We start from the raw sequence: 16,367 nt of genomic DNA on the forward strand, positions 1-16,367 counted from the left end.
TCTGTATGGTCTTATGTTGGTTACTTTTATTCCTTATTTTTATCTCATCCCAATCAACTTTATTTGGTACATATTTTATGCTTTTAATATTTCTTTTTCAGAATATAAATAAATATTTCATACACATTATAGACTAAGAAGATTAGGCTTCCTTAATGTGTAGACATACTTCTCTGCTCTAAACTAAACATTCATTTAATTGCTTATTATTAGAGATACCCACTTAGGTTCTGAAGGCTCATGATGCTGGACTGCCATCCTATTTTATGCGTCCATCATGTGTATGGATGTAAATGTGTACTTTACATTGTTCAAGTAGGCCACACTGTTCCATTCTTCTACTAGTATCAAAGGACTTAAAGAATGCACCGAACTTTCAATAGGACAAGAATTTTAGCCATCTCTTTGTGCTATCTGTCCATATAAAATAACAAGATCTGGGATTCATCATGCTGCTTTTTTCCATTTCTTTAGTGCCCAATGCTGATGTTTCCTTTTGCACTTTTTTGTAGTTTTAGTTGTATAGATGTGGTATTGACAGTGGTCATCAGTTGTCTTAATTGATTCAGGATAGTGCCCAACACGTGATGAATTCATGCATTCCTGTGCAACCACTAGTTGTTGAATGAGTTACGGCATATCTATTGAACTTTATAATCTTGTTGATCCTTCATCTGTTTCTCATATTGACTTGATGTTTTTGATATATGTGACCCACTGCTTTACCAATATCCAATGCCATTATAAATGACCACATCATCATCATCATCACTTACAGGCATCTGTTCTAATTTAAGCATTACATGTCTAAATTAGAACTCCCTCTTTTGACTCCTCTTGGCTCAAGATTGCCTTGTCTCATTCAGTAACATTCATCTGCTGCCTTTACTGCTTTCTAAATTTTGGAACCAATTCTGATATCTTCACCTTCCTATCCATGAAGCTTGACCTCCTGTAACCTGGCTCTCCAAATAGTAGTCTTGCTAGGTGATTTAATGACCACAACCCAACTGATTATCCCTTTTCGTAATGAAAAAAACACGATAACCATGATAATAAATTTTAATGAAAAGCACAGATATTTCAAACTGAAATAAACAGTACATTGTCAGTGTGTGAGTATAACAAGCAGTTAAAAAAATAGGAATACTAGGTAAATACCACAGTTGGTTTACCAATTAAAATGGCTGCTGCCACAATAGAGAAATAATACATATATGATGAGATATGATGAGAATCTACCAAACATTTGGTAGAACATCTGCTTTGAGCAAGTTCAGTTTTATCCTCATCAGTATGAATGCCTTCATTCCCTGTTCTACTCAAAATTCTTCTTCACTTTTCAATCTGTAGACAAAAGTATACCAAAGTAATGCCTTCCATTTTCTTTTGACAAAAAAGACAAGAAGAATACTAAATAACATGGACATTAAAACATCCTGTGGACACTAAAACTTACTAATGACATCTCTTCAATTGTACTCAAACTTTATCCTCCAGAGATAATACCCATAATTTTCCCTCTTTACAATCTTCTATACACAGCTAGTATTTATCCCAACATGAGAAAGCAAGTATATATATACAACCTATTCCAAAAAAAAGGAAAATAAAATCTTTTGTCAAACTACTGTCAAACCAATTACTATCACATCAATTCTCTCCAAAATAATGGAAAAAGTTGTTGACAGTCAACTTCTCCACTACCTAGAGGCCTACCAGTTAATCAATGATCACCAGTCTCAGAAAACATTACTTGATATTTCTAGGGCTTTTAATCATGCTAGCATTGAAGCCCACTAAGTAAACTGCCATGTTTTGATCTGCCTGTAACCCCTCTGTAATTAGGTCGTCATCTTTCTCTGTGGATATTCACTGCATGTATTGTGGATGGTTCCCTATGTTTGAGCTTTGCCATCAATGCCAAAGTGCCTCAGGACTCTTCTATCACTTGCCCTTTTCTCCTATCTCTAAATGACCTCTCAATCACCACTGATCCTATCCACAACTCTGCTGATAAATGATAGTACACTCCATTCATTCTATTCCTTCAACAAACCATGGAGTTCTCAAACATCCCAAGCATCAAGATCATCTGTAATCAGGACCTTAAACAGTGATCTCCATACCATCCGTTAGTAATTTTTGTAGAAAGGCTTATACATTGGCAACATGTGACTATTAAATTATTTAAGGAATTTACAACGTATACTGGAATATTAATTAAAAGAAACTTTAATAAATACTTCCTATATTTTGGCAACGTTGCATTGCCATCTTAATGGGAACATACAAATATGACACGTGCACGCATGCACTACAAAAAGAGGCAGAAGATAAGAAACTATTGTTGTTGCTAAAGTCTTAATGGTGCCACCTAGCGGGCTATATTGGGTTGTCTTGGTTGTTGGGCTGATGTTCTCATTATTTAAGTCTCCAAAATTTGGTGCAGTCTCGTGCACCCAAATTTGTTGAGGTTTGGAACGTTTTTTAGAGCTGAGGCAGATTCTATGAATAATCTTTTGTACTTAAACTTGCTGCGGTGTATTACTTTGGTTTTCTTCCAATGTATTCTGTGGTGGGTATCCAGAGCATGGTCTGCAAGACCAGAGTGGCTGTACTGGTGAAACCGAATGTAGTCTTTGTGTTCCGAAATCCTGATATTCACTGCCCTGCCTGTTTGGCCAAAGTAGGACAATTTACAGCTGCAAGGGACCTGGTATACCCCAGGTAACCCACAGTTTTTGTGGGGCAGAGTTTAAGACTTTCTCGTGAAAAGTCTCCATAAAGAAGTTGCCCAAGGGTTGGGAGAGTGGTGAACCCATGGCTGTCCCCTCTATCTGTTTGTAGAATTTTCCTTGCCAAACGAAATAGCCCAAGTTCATTGCGAACTGAAATAGGGCTGAGATATCGGGAGGAAATTTGGCTTGGATGAGCTCTAAGGTTTCCTTGAGTGGGACATTTGTGAATAGGGAGGAGACGTCAAAACTGACCATTATGTGAGTATGTTGGAGTGAGAGGTTTTCTGTACTGGTTTTCAAGTGGGCTGAGTTTTTTATGTGTGATGGTGTGTATTAAAATATTAAAACCAGTAAACCACAAATTACAAACCATATAAAAAATTGGCATCCCTTATCTGCTCTACCAAAGACCAACCACCTCCCCTAGACCTACCTGGGGTATACCAGGTCCCTTGCAGCTGTAAATAAACTGTCCTACTTTGGCCAAACAGGCAGGACAGCGAATATCAGGATTTCGGAACACAAAGACTACATCCAGTTTCACCAGTACAGCCACTCTGGTCTTGCAGACAATGCTCTGGATATCCACCACAGAATGCGTTGGAAGAAAGCCAAAGTAATACACCGCAGCAAGTTCAAGTACGAAATACTATTCACAGAATCTGCCTCAGCTCTAAAAATATGTTCTAAACCTCAACAAATTTGGGTGCATGAGACTGCCCCAAATTTTGGAGACTTACATCATGAGAACATCAGCCCAACAGCCAAGACACCCAATATAGCCCACTAGGGGTGCACCATTAGGACTTTAAGAACAACAGTAGTTTCTTATCTTCTACCTCATTTGCTTTTTGTAGTGCCTGCATGCACGTGTCATATTTGTATGTTCCCATGAAGATGGCAATGTGATTTGCCGAAATATAGGAAGTATTTATTAAAGTTTCTTTTAATTAATATTCCAGTATACGTTGTAAATTCCTTAAATAATTTAATAGTTATCTGTTATTGGGGCATGGATACCTGATCACCTTCAATGCCACCAAAATGCAGTTCTGCCTTTTCTTTCACAAAAGGGATTTCAACTTGCCTCCTGTTCCCTTGCCTTCAGTAACACACAAATTACCAAATAAGATCAGATCTCTCTCTCCTTGGACTGATGTTTCCCTTTGTCCTTTACTGGCATAAACAAATCACATTAGTAGCATTCTTAAAAAAAAAACCAGCATTCTTTTCTCTCAAGATTAACATATTTCACTCACCTGGCTGATAACTCTATACAAATCTCATATCCACCCATCCTTAAGATATTGTTTACATTTTTGGGGTAATGTACCTAAAACCTTCAATAAAAATTCTTGATGTGGTCTGAAAGAGACCACATCAAGAAATGCACTGAAATCACTGTTTCAGTTCCAGGTATATCCATAGTTGCTGTTTCACTTTAACTGAGAAGAATTATTCCTCTGTATTCTGGCCTGTTAAAATGAAAGCAGCTACCGAACTCCCCTCTTACTACAACTACAAACACAGAATCTACTTCTCCCATTCCTCTTTTATTCCATCTTCCCACCTGCTCTGGAACAGTCTTCCTCACGAAATGTTCTCAAACAACTATGACATCCATCTCTTTAAAGAAAAATGCCAAGAAACTTGTTAATCCTCACCTGTGTCCTGTGCATGGCACTGTTAGGTTTTATATCCTTTTCCTATATGAGACACACACAATTTGGAGAGAATTATCGAGTATTCTAGTGGATAAATGCGTTATCTGTATTATCACTGTTAATGGCAAATATCTCGGTAACTCTGGCAGTCTGATAGGGGAATTGTAGAAAGGAAGCCAGTTTGGGTTGTGGGCATTGAAGTCCCCCAAAGAAGATGACTTCACTGTTTGGGTATTTTGACAGCAGAAAATCAGGCTTTAGGGATGTTGTTTATTATTTTAACGGTATAATAGAACACAGAAACTAAGTAAATAATTAATTTATTAACTTGATGCTGATATTTCGCTGGTATTATAACCAGCATCTTCAGAGCACAAAAACACTGTTTGTCACAATACGCGAGACTAAAACAACATGGTGTACTTAAACAAAATTGTAGCAGCAACACAAAGACTAGAGTCTTGATTTTGGCGCCCTCTATCTGAAAAAAAAAAAAAAAAAAAAAAAAACCGCTATCATATATTACTAGAGTCCTAGAAAAGTGCTAGTTTTTTCTTAATATGACTGTCTCCCAGATTTTCGGCAAGTTAATACAGCCATATTTGTTGAGATTTGGAGTGTGTTTTAGGGCTTCTGTCGCCTCTAAGAACAATCTTTCTGATTTATATGGGTTTCTGTGTAGTACTTTTGTGTTTTTCCAGTTGATCCTGTGTGCAGGGGTATCCAGAGCATGGTCTGCTAGGCCCGACTTCCCATAATGATATTTCCGGACGTATCGTTTATGTTCGCTGATGCGGATATTCACAGTTCTTCCTGTTTGATCGTAGTAGGCTTGATTGCATGAGCAGGGTACTTGGTAGACTCCTGGATGTGATAAAGGAGGAATGCTGTCCTTGGGTGAGCGGATGAGGGTGGCTAATTTGCTACATGGTCTGAATGTAGTGCGTAGTTTATGTTTATTGAGAATTCTTGAGATCTTTTCGGATGTGCCTTTAATGTAAGGGATGGTGACTGTTTTGTTGTAGTTCTCTGTGGTGGATGGTGGGAGGAGTTTCTTAGGAGTGTTTAGTATTTTGTTTATTTTTTGTGGATTGTAGCCGTTGGCCAAGAAGGTGTGGCGTAAGTGAGTCAATTCAGCAGTAAGAGCCTTGTCATTGGAACAGATTGCTCTCGCTCTATGGGTTAGCGTTTTTAATATGCCATATTGTTGAGAAGGATGATGGTGTGATTGTTTGTGTAAGTATCTGCCTGTATGTGTGGGTTTTCTGAAAACTGAAAATGATAAGGAACCATCTGGGAGACGTGTGATGAGTGTATCCAGGAAGGGCAGACAGTTGTTGGCTTCCAGTTCCATAGTAAAGTGGATTTTTGGATGTTGGCTATTTAAATGTGCTAAGAATGTTTTCAATGTCTCAGGGCCATGTGGCCAAATAGCAAGCACATCATCAACATAGCGTAGCCAAAGTGTTGGTTTGAGAGTGGCTGTATTGATTGCTTGTTTTTCCAGGTGTTCTATGTAAAAGTTGGCTAGGGGGGGAGAAAGGGGGGAGCCTATGGCTGTCCCATCAATTTGTTTGTATATTTTCCCTTTCCATGTGAAATATCCTGCATGTATTGTGAATTTGAATAGTTCAAATATATCAGGGGGGAAGTGTGACTTCAGTAGATTGAGGGTTTCTATTAGTGGATTAGTGGTACATTTGTGAATAGTGAAGTGATGTCAAAGCTTACTATTAAGTCTGAGCTTTTTAGGGTGAGGTGTTGTAAGATGCTTTTTAGGTGTGCTGAATTTTTGATAAAGGAGGGAGAATTGTTAGTGAGAGTGGCTAGTAGCTTCGCTAAATGTCTAGCCAGTTTGTATGTGGGACTTGTATGTGGGTTTGTATGTGGAAGTAAATAATTAATTAATAAATTAATTATTTACTTAGTTTCTGTGTTCTATTATACCGTTAAAATAATAAACAACATGTTCGACGAACACATAAGTCTGTCCACACGTTTAAGGCTTTAGGGATATGTAATTAATGAGGTTAACGTGGTTATTAGAAATCAGTGATGCATACAGCAAATGAATCTTTGTCTGCCATGCCATTCTTGGTATACCTGAGATAATGATGTATACTCATTTAAAGCATCCTAGTGATTTCTGGCATATGCACACACATTCACTTGATTGGAGATACTGATTCCTGAAAGTTTGTGTACCACATGATTATATTTGGTTCCTGGCATATGTAATTTGTTAGTTGCATTTCACTGATAAACTCTATTTAGAATCAACTTGCCACTAATATTTTAGCTACCGGGCATATAATTCAGCGTACTGTAAACTGTGTGGCCTGTGAGTGTCTCAAGGGAACATGAAGTAATCCCAAGTAAGCCAAACATTGCTTAGATTGTTGTGTTGACATTTATTCATGAATAAACAAATATTTTGTTTAAAAATTTCCATTGCCTGGAGCACATATACATGGGAATGCCAGCCAAATTATAATTGTATAAACTAAAATTCCATAAATTGATAGTCGAAACGTTTTACTTCAGATGTGTTTTTTTTTTTTACATAAATTAGTGTTGCTCAAAGTTGGACGCAAAATTTTCAGTAAAGTACAATTATGATATGAGAAAATTTGCATCCAGCAACATATATTCGTATTCATACAAAATATTTTGTATGGATCTCATTGCAAATGTTCCTAAGATGGGTGATGACAAAGGAATTGTTACATAAAGTTTGGAAACTATTGGTGTGTGTATTCATTTGTGAAGGTAACTATATAGTAATAATGCATTCTAATTTTGCTACATTGCCATATTCTTCTTCTTCTTTCTCATCCACCAGATGATGGTTGAGGTCCTCTTTTTGGTCTGCATCTTGATCATCTTCCTCCAATGATTCCATTCAAGATTATATTTGGTAATCTTTGAAAGGACATTCTCTGGTGCTATTCAAACAATCTTGATTGCTGATTAAGAAGTATGGCTGTGATATCTTCTCTATAGTTGCATTTGTGTTTGACTTGCTCCTTTGTTGTTCTGATCAGCGAGTCTTATTTATTTTTCTTAAACATTTCATTTCAAATCCTCAAATTTTCTGTATTTCCTTCTGATTGAGTGTGGATCTGAGAGCTGGGTTAGAAATAAAAGTTGATCAGAGAATGGCGATCACAAAACCATCAGAATGAGTATATGGCATCAATGGTAGAATCATAATTAAGAAAGAACTTGGTAAGGAAGACCGAATCTGATTATGAGAAGAAATTAGCCGATCAGGCAAAAAGAAATCCCAAAGAGTTTTTATTATGTGGCAAGTAGCAGGAAGAATGACTATGTAAAGATAACTTTAATGAGTACAGATGAGGTGACAGAGGCAGACAAAATTGTTTAGTTACTGAGTGACCACTTTGCAAGTAGTATTTCCAAATTCCCGACATTTTGGAACCTTCGGGAATCGAGAACAGGAAATCTTATTTCCCGAGAATTCTCGAGAATTCCCGAAATAATATTTTTTATTTAATTTTTGATGCTCATCTATAATAATGGATGTAACAGTAAATGTTAATAAACAGAAAAGCCGTAGAGAAGGTGGGGAAACCAGGTTCGTGGCCCCAGTGCTTTCAGAGGTTTCGAGACACTCCTATATGTAAAAGGTCGAAGCAAAAAATGAGTAAATGAAATTTCCTAAATGGAGATCAACCGGAATTTCATGACTATCTCTTGCCCTGAGCGCTAAACAGGGGGTCACTACGGTATCATTTTGGCTAGGTTTCTGTTATATTTCAGGTTTCCTCAAAATATAAACAATGTAATTAATGCAAACTTTATTTAACCAAACCTTATAGTATACAGTGAGTTTTTACATATATCACACAATGTATTAACATTCCCAATCTCATTTAAATATTTTATTTATTAAATTAAACATTAATAGAAAACAAATGCAAATATTATTCGTTTGAAAATTAAAAAATACTTCAAATAGTTTTTATTTGTCATTTTTAAAATGAAACTTTAAGAAACATAGAGCATTAATTGCCCTATCAGACAATCATGATCTTCGCTTTGTAACAAATATACTTGATGTGGAAAAATTCTTTCATTTTCTCTAGACGTTGTCGAATTGTTAAGAGTGCGTCTAAAAGCATCTTCAAGTTGGGAGTGAGAGAATGTGTTGCTTCATATAAGCTCATTTCCTTCCTTAGAGAAGCAAATATTTTGTCTGCATGCATAGAGCTAGGCTTTGATGTCGAAATTGATATTGCTTTAGTCAATTCACTCTTCAGATCAGATTCTGATTTAATGTCAGAACTCTCTGTAAGGACATCCTTTATTTCTTTTATTGGAACTTCTTCTGCTGTAAATGTTCCTTTAAAAAGTCTTTCCATTAATGACTTCGCCAATCATGCAATTTCATTCTTACTTGACAAAGCAAAAAATTCATCTTCTTCCATCTCACATAAACAACTAACATTGCTCAAGTACTTTGTGAGAGACACAAGATCTCTATTTCTACGTTTAACCAATTCAAATTTTATTTCCTTTAAAAGCATTTGACTCATTGAAGAATTCCATTTTTCTAAATTACTCAACAGGAACTTAAAAATTCCTTCACTTGTGAGAATATTAGCTTCTCTATTGCTTAAGGCTTCAACTGCTAATCTTACAGGTTGTAAGCAATTCAACATACCTCTCAATATTTCATAATACTCTTCTTTCCATATGCGATCGAGTTTCAGCTCTCGTAAAACAGTCTTAATCGGATTTACGATCTTTAAAAATATCTCTATCATTCTCTCCAGTGTGTTCCAGTGTTTTGCAGTCCAAAATGACTTCTAGTTTCCTCTTTTCACTCTTGGTTATTTTTTGCTTCAAAAGAGAATTTTTTACTGGAGAATATTTAAATATTTTCATAATTCTTCGTATGCTGCTAATTGCCGAAGATAGATCATCTCGCAAATCATACTGATAAGCTCAGGCCACACCATCTAACTAGAATCACTGTTATCATCTTTATTGTATTCAGAATCTGTATTAAATTCACTATCACTGCTACAAGTCACTGATGCTTCACCTTTCAACTTTTTAACATAAAATACTTTTGTTACAGCTAAATGTATTTCATGGTTGTAGCAGTACTGTTGAATAGTCGGTGATAATTTTCCGAATTTTTCCATAACAGCTGCACCATCACTTGTAATTGCAACCGCATCACTTTCAAGTTTTAACTGAAAGTTTTCTAATCTTTCCTGAAACAAGGATAACACTTTTTTCACAAGACAGTTCCCATGTATTCTTATTAAACCAAGGTTCATAGAGGTCTCATTGCAGTATACGTGAACATTCATGTATCTGCGATTCTTGCATCTGGTCCACTCGTCTAGTGAAATACTCAGATTTTTATTATGACATTTGAATACTTCCAATTTCTGTACAGTTGTTTCACTTTACTATAATAATTATGTATTAGTGTCATAACTGAAGATGGACTTCTTGGCAACTGCATTCCTTTGCTAGTGAAACTTTCCGTAATAAACTCACTTTTTGTGATGGTATTGACTGATATCCCATCCAAGGGATGGGATATCAGTCAATACCATCACAAAATTTGCTTACAGTTTCTTCTAAATCCAGCCCCTTGACATAATGTAAAATTGTCATTTGTCTCTTAGAAGATGAAGGCATTGGCTCATCATTATTCAATTCAGACTGTTTTTTCCGTTTCATTCCATGAATGTATACTAGGTGCCTATGTAGACCGCTGGTTGATGATGCTTTGCATTGCAAAGTTTTGGAGCATTCTGGCAACGAGCTGATTCGTTATCTTTATCTTTTCTAAAATATTCCCAACATTCTTCATACTCTTTACTCATTGTGATGGCAATCTATAAAAAAATATTAAAATATGATTTAATAAAAAATAATTTATTAAAAATTTTCCCGATTTCCCGACCAAATTTTCTCGAGATTCGGGAACAGGAAAACGAAAAAAATTCCTGAGAACGGGTGGGAATTCCTTCCCACCCGGAAACTATTTGCAAGGGTATATGATCAAATAAAGATATTATTATTGGAGAGGTCAGTCACAGGGACTGATGTGAGAACAGAGATTGATGAATTAGAAGTACTTAGGATATTGCAGAATCTGAATGCAAATACAGCTGAGGAATTGGATGAGATATCAGCTTATGTATTAAAAGAATGTACAGGGGAAACTGGTGATGCCTTTGACTAGGCTGTTTAATTTAAGTCTCAGCTCTGGCAAAGTCCCAAGAGAGTGGAAGGAGAGCAAAATAATTCCTTTCATTAAAGGAGATTCTAAGTCTGTGGTAGTAAATTATAGACCAATCTCAGAAGTGGTGGTAAAAGTACTGGAAAAGCTTGTTGTAAAGAGAATTCAGGAATGGGTGGATAATAATATGATATTTTTATGAGGGATAGCATGGCTTTGTGAAGAATTGCTCTAACTTAGTAATTTAACTTTTTTTAATAGAGTGATTGCAAGTTGATAGGACATCATATGGAACTCTCTTATGCAAAGTGCAACAAATGGGGATGGATATGAAACTGGTGATATGGATAAAAGAGTGGCTGATGGACAGATACTAAAAAGTAGTATATGGAGGAGTAGAATCCAGAAGGCAAGTTACTAATGTTTGCCTCAGGACTCTGTGCTTGGGCCACTGCTGTTTAATTTTTACATAAATGATATAGGAAATAATTTGAATGGGATATTCAGTTCTTTGCTGATGATATAAAGTTGGATAGAGAAATTATGTACCTAAGGAAATAGGCTGACAGTATGGACAAAACATAATGAATGGCATTTTAATCAGGAAAAGTGTGAAGTCATGCATTTTGGGATACAAAGATTTCAAGCTGTGTGCCACATTGAGGGAACTGTACTTCAGGAAATTGATGAAACCAGGGATTTGGGGGAGTAGTAGTAGAATTAAAGTTTAGAGGGCATATTGCTAAAGTAGCCAGGGTTACTTGGTTAGTTCACAGGATTACTTGGTTATTGAGATAAAGGAGTTATCCCTTATCTCAATAACCAAGCAGAGAAAAGGGAGTTATCATTCCTCTTTACAAAGTCTTGATACAACAACATCTGGATTTCCTTGCTCAGGTCTTGTCACTTGGGTTTCTTGGGGATGAGGAAGTGATGGAGAGGATTCAGAAGCAAGTGACCAATATAGTGAGTGGTATGTGAAATGCTCCCTATTAGGATAGATTGAGGATTTGTGGGTTGCAAAAGTTGTTTGATAGGCGAAATAGAGGGTATAAGATAGAAGCATTTAAGTTACTTAAAGAATTTTATAGGATTAATATAAAGGAAATATTTCAACAATTATTTCCTTTAATATAAAGGAAATTTTATCTTGGCTAGAAGGGCAGGACAAGAAGTCATCCCTGGAAGTTCGGTAAGAGTGTAGTTGGCAAGGATCCAGAAATTCCTCTCTCACAGATATTCAGTTTCTACCTTGTGCCTCTTCTAAAGATACTTTCATGGACAGGGCTCTGCTTAATTAGCCACTATTATTTCTCTCACTCTCCTCCAAAATCATAAAAACAATTGCCACTACTAACCAACACCCTTTTACAATCCATCTTGAAACTCACTGAACCAACTTCTGCCTCCTCTTTCATTCAATCTACTTCTGTCCTTTGGAACAGTCTCCCTCATTCTGTCTTCTCCAATGATTACAACCCTCTGCTATGCAAGCAAAATGTGAGCAGATTCCTCCTTTCTTCTATTTCTCTTGCCCGCCCATGGCACGAATGTGTGGACTAAGGTCATGTGGCCTTTTGTGTGGGGACTAGATTAAAAAAAAAAAAGTATGATTACTAAATTTTTTATTTGAAGAGTGGTGAATGAATGGAATGGGTTGTCTTAGCTAGTTGTGAGCACTTTGCCTGATAATAGTTTCATGGAGAAGTTCGATAGATATTGTGTTCATAGTTTGAGTCCCACAATGAGTCTTTGAACTCCATGGATGTACCTGTGCAGTAATAATAATAACTTGAAATTGTTATCATTCAAAAATGTATGAAAAGAGCTAATCTCAGGTGATATGGTCACTTAAAACAGAATGGAAAAGCAAAAGTTAACAAAACTTTAATGGGCATGATGGGCAGGGAGAGACCCAGAGAAAGACCAATGTGCATTTATTGATGCAGTTAGATTTGTCTTAGAAGGTCAAAATGTAGTATCTGTCAGTATTTAAGTACTTGATATCAGAGATATTGTCGATAGGTAGTGAACATGTAGTAATGTTTTAGTATTCTGTATTATTAGAATTTTGATGATGATGAAGTTTGCTGGAAATTACAAAGGAAACAGAGGGCATGGCTGAAAATTGCACATTGACACAGTTTATGTGTTTATGCCATGCATAAACACACAAACTGTGTTTATGTATGGCAGGAACTCTACATGGACTACAGAACACAAGGGATTAGCAGAAACTAAAGATAGAAAACACAAAATAACACATGAAAAAAGTAAAAATGTAAACAATAATAATTGGAGAGGGGTGCTTAAGGGCCAAAACTATATAACTGAGAGGTTATATTTGATGATGATGAAGTTTGCTGGAAATTACAAAGGAAACAGAGGGCATGGCTGAAAATTGCACATTGACACAGTTTATGTGTTTATGCCATACATAAACACACAAACTGTGTTTATGTATGGCAGGAACTCTACATGGACTACAGAACACAAGGGATTAGCAGAAACTAAAGATAGAAAACACAAAATAACACATGAAAAAAGTAAAAATGTAAACAATAATAATTGGAGAGGGGTGCTTAAGGGCCAAAACTATATAACTGAGAGGAGACCTCCACATAACCTTTAAAGGAATGCGGAAAACCGACCAGGGCTTCTGACCTAATGTCCAATCCTCACCTTTTTGTGGTGCACCCTGTTGGGTATCTGTCTGGATACTGAACGAACAAGGATGGGTTGGCAATTTGGGATTTAGCTGACCAAATTGTATTCTTATTGGCTTAAACCAATATACAAAATGATGGTACAACATGACAAAATTTCATGCCAGCTGGGGCATCGCCTGATTAAACAAGGCCCCTCCATTGTTTTCGCCAGGGAACCAAGGCAAACAGCAAAAAATCAGCTACTGGAACAAATCTGAAAGCACACACCCCCAACTCAACATCACCAGAGTTAAAGATCGGTACTATCAACATAAGAAGCCTGAATGGCAAAGAAATGGAGCTAGCAGAAGAATTAGATAAGTACCAGATCAACATAATAGGGGTGACTGAAACTAAAAAGAGAAAAACTGGTGAGATCTTTCTCAACAATAAATACAAAATGTTATATTCAGGCCATGACAATCAAGGAAAAGGAGTAGCCATAGTATTCAACACAAAATACGAGGCTAATCTTCTTGAATGGCAGTCAGTCTCAAGTAGAGTGATGTGGGCTAATATCAGAATGGGAAATTGGACAATGAGACTTATTTGTGCCTATGGTTCCACAGAAGGTTCTACTAAGGTAGAAGTGGAGGAATTTTTTGATGCTTTAGAAAAAGCTACTGACACAATGAAAAAAGGAAAAGTTGGTCCTTGTTGGGGATCTAAATTGCAGAGTAGGAAATGATTGTCAGACATACAAAAATATTTTGGGAAAATTTGGAGAAAAGAACAAAGCTAATAATAATGGCAAATACCTGTTGGATTTCTGCTCAGGACATGGACTGATTATTACTAATACCATGTTCCAACATAAAAATATGCACAAATTCACATGGAGAGAAGAAGCAAGGAATAAGAAAAGTCTCATTGACCATGTTATTGTTGATAGTGATGTTTTCTCCCTGGTGCAGGACACCAGAGTGTACAGAGGATTTGAAATTGGAAGCAATCACTATTTAGTCTTGAGCAGGATAAAATTGAATTTCATATTTAAAGAATAACATGTAAGAAAGTTTTAAAGCAAATAAAAGTTGCGCAGCTCTCAGATGTGAACTGTAGACTAACATACACAAAGATTATTGAAGAAAAAATGAAACAGTTTGAGAACAGGAACCAAACCTTGGAGATTCAGTTGCAAGCCTTGAAGAAAACCCTGATTGATTCAGCCAGAGAGGCATGTGGTGAGGTTGTCTGCAAGTATAGAAAAATCACAACTCCATGGTCGACACAGGAAGTTAAAGAGGCAGTGAAGGAAAAGAAAAAAGCACATCAAAAGTTCCTGGCAAATAAGTCAGCTTTTGCTATTAGAGAATACGGAGACAAATGTAAGAAAGCTAAACACTGTGTAAAACTAGTTAAACAAAAGTCATGGGAGGACTTTGGCAAGAACATAGAAAATAAATATCAAGAAGTTGGTAAGATATTCTGGAGGTTGTTGAAGAAGCTTCAAAATAGAGGAAAGAGTGCTGTAAAAGGAGTTAGAGATGATAAAGGTGACATGAAAAATAGGAGAAAACAAGATATCCTTGAAGTATGGAGTAATTACTTTGAAAAATTGCTAAAAGAAACTAGCAGTGATAGCACAGTGGTAAAAAACACTTCAAGTATACATATCCATACTTGAAGTAGAAAAAGCCATCAAAGACTTGAAATGTGGAAAGGCAGCAGGAGTAGATAATATTTGACCAGAAATGCTGATGTATGGTGGTATTAAAGTCTTACAGTGGCTACACTGCATAGTTCAGAAAGCCTGGACAGAGGGACGAATTCCCGATGATTTGAGTAGAGCTCTCATAGTACCTATATATATAAAAAGGGAAATAAAACTGAATGTGAGAATTACAGAGGTATTTCCCTACTGAGTGTTCCTGGTAAGATCTATGCAAGTACACTTGAGAAACAGTTGAGAAGAATTGTAGAAGAAAAGCTTGGTGAAGAACAAGCTGAATTCAGGCCAAATAGAGGCTGTTGGGATTAGATCTTCACTTTACCACAAATAGTTGAGAAAGCATGGGAATATAACAAAGATCTGTATTTAAGTTTTGTCGATCTGGAAAAGGCTTATGACAAGGTGCCAAGAGAGAAGCTATCCAATACGCTACAGTTATATGGTGTCAATGGGGCATTATATCAAGCAATACTTAGTCTTTGAGTTGTAAGTCAGCAGTTAGAATTGAAGGAAGTACAGGAAGATGGTTTAATGTTAAATCTGGTGTGAGACAAGGATGTACATTATCCCGTCTGTTATTCATTATCTATATGGATCACATTATGAAGGAAAGTGGTATTAAACATCATATCAGAATTGGAGATGTTAATGTCAGCTCTTTGCTTTATGCAGACAGTGTTATAATTCTAAATAAATCTGCTACAAGTTTGCAAGATTCCCTGACTAAATTGAATAACTGTTGTAATAGATATGGTATGCAGGTCAGCATTAAAAAGACCAAAACAATGAAAATTGGTAGAATTGTTGAAAATATCAACTGTGCTGTGAACGGGGAACATGTGGAACAAGTAAAACATTTCAGCTGCTTAGGCACAATTTTTAGTGAAGATGGTAAATTAAATATGGAAATAGACAATAGAATCAACGAAGCTGGTATGGTAGGAAGTCAATTGAATAAATTCATATGGAATAAGAGAGAAATTAGTTGGAACACTAAATTAGCTGTATACAAGACAGTGTTCAAACCAGTTTTAACTTATGGATCTGAGAGCTGGGTCAGAAATAAAACACTTGACCAAAGACTAGAGACTGCAGAAATGAGATTCTGAGAAAGATTAGAGGTGTGAACAGATGGCATCAATGGCAGTATCATATTAAAAATGAGGATATTAGGAAAGAACTTGACATTGTCAGCATTCAGGAATGCATTAGCAGAGCTAATCTCAGGTGGTATGGTCACTTAAACAGAATGGGTGAGGAAAGATTAGCCAAACAAGTGTTCTCTGCCAGGTTGGCAGGAAAACGACCCAGAGGAAGACCAAGATCTAGGTGAATTGATACGGTACAAAGTGC

At 36.4% G+C, this 16,367-nt stretch overlaps 1 protein-coding gene across 2 annotated transcripts in view; it reads left to right on the plus strand.

Annotated features, from left to right (window-relative positions):
• The window catches only part of LOC150100146 (E3 ubiquitin-protein ligase HECW2-like), a 708,695-nt gene that overhangs the window by 305,246 nt on the left and 387,082 nt on the right, over positions 1–16,367 (plus strand). The window lies entirely within an intron of this gene.

This window comes from Typopeltis vanoorti, chromosome 13, assembly GCF_054136105.1.
Source record: "Typopeltis vanoorti isolate ZY-2024b chromosome 13, IOZ_Tvanoo_1.0, whole genome shotgun sequence".
Taxonomy (NCBI): Eukaryota; Metazoa; Arthropoda; class Arachnida; order Uropygi; family Thelyphonidae; genus Typopeltis; species Typopeltis vanoorti.